Source organism: Onthophagus taurus, chromosome 5, assembly GCF_036711975.1.
Source record: "Onthophagus taurus isolate NC chromosome 5, IU_Otau_3.0, whole genome shotgun sequence".
Lineage (NCBI taxonomy): Eukaryota > Metazoa > Arthropoda > Insecta > Coleoptera > Scarabaeidae > Onthophagus > Onthophagus taurus.
In genome coordinates, this window is record NC_091970.1 from 12,090,491 (window position 1) to 12,096,541 (window position 6,051).

Consider the following 6,051-nt stretch of genomic DNA (forward strand, 5'->3'; position numbering starts at 1 on the left):
CAAAAATTCTACCATCAGAGGTCCATACAGATTTTATATCTAATTTGGTGACCGCCTTTTGATATAATTTATATCGAGTCGCCGTAAGGTCTTCTGTAACTCGAACGCGGGACCCCTTTAGCAACTTCCGCTTTTGAAGAATCAATTGTCGATCTTTATAGAAAACAAAACGCACGATTACGCTTTGTTTACCATTTACCAGCTTTCCAACATGATGACATCGATCGATATTAATAGTGTCAATGGGGACTTCTAATTTTTCATTAAAAAGACGTAGAACATTAGTTTTCACTTCATTATTCGGACAGTGGTCCATACCGCTAATTCTTACCGACGTACGTCGGGAGTACTGCTCCAAAGCATCGCAACGTTCGACTGTTTCTTCGTTCCGATCCTCCAGTTCAACAACCAATCGTTCGAGTCTCTTGTTATCCTCCTTTAACTCAGTTACGCACTCTTCAAGTTTGGCAATTTTTTCTTTGAAAACTCGATCCACCTCTTTTGCAATATTTTCACTTAATAAACGCAAAAATGTTTGGTCATTTATAATCTCTAACATGCAGGATTTAATAATATCCTTCTTCTCAGAGGCGAATCGAGTTCTATCACCTGCCATTCCTCGAATTATTCACTAATCAGAAAATAAACTAATAATAAATCTCGTAAACAAGTCGTCTTTAGGCGGAGCGAAATAAACGTACACCTCACGCATCAGACATTTTTCTACTTATTTTGGTGATAAGTCGTCTTGTTTGTGGACACCAACTTCCTCCAATAAACTCTCCCTTTGTTTAGCTGTCAAAAAATATCCAATAATGATCTCGATTAACGCTGTTTCCCCATTAAGCGGGGTTACCCAGTAATATGAAATCAAACTTTAAAAATATTATACTACATTCTTTTGTAATAAAAGGGAAATTAAACGTTTTTTGAATGATGTTTCGTTTATTAATAAATAACTCTTATTAAGAGTTATATGCCATTATAGGTAATTTAACCAGAGCTTTTCAAAATAAACGATTTATAAAACACATAATTTCTTACCTGAAGTCTCCAATGAGATTGCACTGGTGGATGTTGAAGCAACCTAAAGTCCCATATCTGCATATGGAGTAGTGGGCGTGTTATTCGAAGCACTTGAAGTACTGACTTCTAAGTAATGATATCCTACATGTGAAAAAAAATGCCTCAGTCCTAACAACATTTTGATAATTTTATACACATACTGGCAAATTTAATGATGGTACTACTCCTTTCAACAATTTGTCGTTACGTCCAACATCCTCTCGTCGAAAAGGCTTATCACAAACCCGAAAATTATTATAAACCCTCAAGTGTTCACACTGAAGCAGGTTTTCTCGCACACAACATAAAACCCATCTTTGATATATTTCTGGATACATTTGTGGGTTTGGAAATCGGTAGAAACTTCCATACCTTTGTACGCATCCTTTTTACACTAATGGCGCAACTTTTTGACATTTTCTGCTACAAGAAAATAAGATGCATATATATTTATTTTACAAATAAAAACGGTTCCATAATCAATGTTTAAATTTCAGACGTTTTTTATGAGCATTAGTTTCCATATTATTTTAAGGGCAACTTATATTTAAAAATTTATTATGCAACTGGAGATCATAATATAATATGAAATAAATAAAAAAAAGTATATCAAATGTACTTACCACGAATAAAATTTCGTAAATTTCTTTTTGTAATTCGCTACGGTAATGGAAGCTATAACAGTACTCAAACGGGTGCTGTAATGAAATTTTAGTAACATTTTATGGAATCAGTTCAAGTTGGTGACATTGGGTCATTAATTTTTCTAGTTGTCAATGTGACAATTTTTGTCTATGGATGTTTAAACACGTTCTTAGCATCAAATACAAGGTCCACAATGATGAGGACATTGACTCTGAGCAATTTCTCTTATTTTGGGAAGTGTACATCAAAAATTTTTTTCAGGTGAATATATTTTGTGTTTTGACAGTTTCTAATTGTCAATTCAAAGTTTCTCTTTTCAAGTGTTCCGGTGTTACCAACTGCTACATACCTATTTCCCTACATTGCCAAAATTTATTTTATTTTTGTTAAAAAAAAGTATAAAAACGCGAATTACAAAAAATAGCATAAAAAACACGTTTCATAAGACTTAAAGCACTCATTCATTAAAAAACTCGTGGCTTCGCCACTCGTTTTTCAACTTGAATTCGTGCATTTCAAGCGTGTCTTACGAAACTTGTTTTTTAATATACTATTAAAATTTACTATCAAATACAAAACCGCATCAAAACACTAACCAACTTGACAATCAACTTAGAAAACAGTAGAAAAACAAATTGACGAAACGATTACTTAAATCCTAAAATATTTATTAATTTAAACTGCCAAGATAAAGTAGATATCTACATAATATAATGCAATATAACGCCATCTATCCCGTCGGCCCGATACTAAAAATGACGTCACTTTGTACGAACACGACGTTAATAAGTGCCAGGGGTATGGGTAAGACTACAAAAATAAATTATGACACATTAAAAGTGAGGTTATTTTGCCCGTGACAGAATTGGGAGATTTTTCAACGATGGATTTTCTCTATTTTGTTGAAAAGACGGTCAACGGAAAAATATTGTAACTAACGGTACGTTCACACACATACTGTTTACAGGACCGTTTTTTGCGGATCCGATTTTATTTCTGCGAAGACGTATATATCATGCACCAGTCACTCGTATTCATAGATAAGATATAATATATTTGTTATATAGATGGGCAACTATAAACGTTTGATTGAAATGCGCAATTAGTTTTGGATACTGTCACCTACAGCGCTGAAATCATTGGCAGGCGGGAAATATAAATTAAATTTGTTATTTGAAAGGTTTATCGATGATTTTTTACGAAAGCATTGCTTGGCGACAAAACTTTACAAACTGTGCAAAACTTTAAACACATTAAATTTTGTCGTTTACAATGTTTTACAAAAAAACATCAAAAAAACATGACTAGGTATTAAATTATTATTTGGTACAGGGTTTATTAAAAAGTCTTTAAATGACTAACAAAGACTTTATTCTTTAATTTTTTTATTATTATTTTTACCACATCGTTTCGTTTTAATTTTATTGCATTTATCCAATGCTGCTTCCGCATCAATCGAGGTGTACTTATTATAAAGCAACAACAACAAATCGCTTTTTCTTCAAATCGCTAGCAACTCTTCCACTGTACACAATACAACGCAATCAAAAATAGTATGTCAAACCTGGTCAAACCAGTCAAACTGACAACTCAAAAAATTGCCAAAATGGGTTCTGTAATCGAAAGCAACGCCATAAGTGACAGTATCCAGAATTAAACGTATGTTCCCAACTTCATTAATACGAGCATGCACCAGTCACTCGTATTAATGAAGTTGGCTTTTTCTTCAAATCGCTAGCAACTCTTCCACTGTACACAATACAACGCAATCAAAAATATTAGTATGTCAAACCTGGTCAAACCAGTCAAACTAACAACACAAAAAATTGCCAAAATGGGTTCTGTAATCGAAAGCAACGCCATAAGTGACAGTATCCAGAATTAAACATGCACCAGTCACTCGTATTAATGAAGTTGGGAACATATGTACGTTTAATTCTGGATACTGTCACTTATGGCGTTGCTTTCGATTACAGAACCCATTTTGGCAATTTTTTGTGTTGTTAGTTTGACTGGTTTGACCAGGTTTGACATACTAATATTTTTGATTGCGTTGTATTGTGTACAGTGGAAGAGTTGCTAGCGATTTGAAGAAAAAGCGATTTGTTGTTGTTGCTTTATAATAAGTACACCTCGATTGATGCGGAAGCAGCATTAGATAAATGCAATAAAATTAAAAGGAAACGATGTGGTAAAAATAATAATAAAAAAATTAAAGAATAAAGTCTTTGTTATTCATTTAAAGACTTTTTAATAAACCCTGTACCAAATAATAATTTAATACCTAGTCATGTTTTTTTGATGTTTTTTTGTAAAACATTGTAAACGACAAAATTTAATGTGTTTAAAGTTTTGCACAGTTTGTAAAGTTTTGTCGCCAAGCAATGCTTTCGTAAAAAATCATCGATAAACCTTTCAAATAACAAATTTAATTTATATTTCCCGCCTGCCAATGATTTCAGCGCTGTAGGTGACAGTATCCAAAACTAATTGCGCATTTCAATCAAACGTTTATAGTTGCCCATCTATATAACAAATATATTATATCTTATCTATGGTATATATTTAAATGGGCGCGTTCAAATACATGACAGTATACCGGATCCAGTAAAAAATACTGATCATCACATCCAGTAGTGACGGATCGGAGAAAGAACGGTCCTGTAATATCGGGCCGCTGTGTGAACGTACCGTAACTCGTATATTAAAATGCGATTAATTATCTCAATAATTAACGCGTTCGCTTCGCTTCGCTCGCTCACGCGTTAAAATATCTCGATAATTAATCGCCTTCATTAATAGACTTATTGGTTAAATAACTATTATCTACGACTGCTCGGATAAGTCATTACCGCACTCATTTGAGGCGATTTGAGTTACGTAATGTGTTCATTACCGCACTGGTTTCATTACGTAACGTATTTTTAGCCCAATACAAACGAGCAACAATACAAAAGAAAAAGTGCTACCTATTTAAAGAGAAACAATACTATTTATTATAAACATTAACAGGCCTATTTTGTAACTCTCAACGACGTCGTTACGAGTCGTTTGTCGTTTATGAACGACAATTCGTATTTTGTAACTTCTAACCACATCGTTGCCTAAAGACTTTGAGGTTAGGTTTGGTCGTTAGGTAACGATACTGAGATAGCAGTCGTTTGTATGTCGTTTATGTGATTAGCAGAAAGAATCAAGTTATTTTATTCCGGATCAAAGATATATTGTGAGGTGATGGATGCAGAAAGAAGATAAAAAACGTGAGACTACCTACATATACATTTAATTATATCATAATTTTATGTATTAATTATGTATTATTTTATGTTATTAATGTATATTAGGAATGAAAATAAATTGTATATGCGACGATTGAGAGATGTGAGCAACCCATTTGAAACGCCAGATGACATTTTTCGAAAATTGTATAGATTTCCAGTAAATTTGGCCCATGAATTTTTTCTTGAGCTGAGTCCTTTTCTTGAAGCCGGTACAAGAATTACAAGAATACCGACAACATTACGATTTATTGTAGCATTACATTTTTATGCTCAAGGAAGCTATCAAAAATCTGCAGGAACAGACAACCGTTGCTCAATGTCTCAGTCACCTGTCAGCAAATGCATAAAAAGTATCACTGACGTAATATTACACCATTTTTCGGGAAGATATCTTAAATTTCCAACAACTTTAGAGGAAATTACTGCAATAAAGAATGGGTTTTCCCAAAACTTTAATTTTCCTGGGGTAATAGGAGTTATAGATGGAACTCACATCGCAATTGTACCTCCAGTATTTGGTAGATTTCCACCACGTGCGGTTTTCTTGAATCGTAAAAATTATTATAGTATTAATTGTCAAATAATTTGCGATTCAGATTTGAAAATATTGGCACTTTGTCCTAAATATCCGGGAAGTGTCCACAATTCAGCAATATGGATGATGAGCAATATTTATAGGGAACTAACAAGTCGTTACAGAAATGGAGAAAGGAGTTCTTGGTTGCTGGGGGACTCAGAATATCCATTACAGCCCTTCTTACTGACACCTGTGTTGAATACAGTAGAAGGTACACCTGAAGGACAGTACAATAGAACTTTATGTTTGACAAGAAGTTGTGTTGAGAGATGCATCGGAGTTTGGAAGGCAACACGTTCAGGTGCCTTGTAAAGGACAGAACGTTACACTATAGCCCAAGTAGTGCAGCAAAAATAACTATAGCTTGTGCAACTTTATATAACATTCTTAAAATTGCAAATGTAGATGTTGCTAATGAAGCACCTGATGAAAATGAAGATGAATTGTGTGATTAGGAATTATTTTCAATAAATTTAGTTGCAA

General features: G+C 33.6%; 1 long non-coding RNA gene across 1 annotated transcript; it reads right to left on the bottom strand.

Annotated features, from left to right (window-relative positions):
* Nucleotides 1-736: 736 nt before the first annotated feature.
* LOC139429862 (uncharacterized) lies at nucleotides 737-1,445 on the bottom strand. Its single transcript, XR_011640446.1, has 3 exons — nucleotides 1,227-1,445; nucleotides 1,045-1,167; nucleotides 737-875 (listed from the first exon to the last, which is right to left on the bottom strand). It is a non-coding gene; the product is annotated as an uncharacterized lncRNA (long non-coding RNA).
* Nucleotides 1,446-6,051: the final 4,606 nt, after the last annotated feature.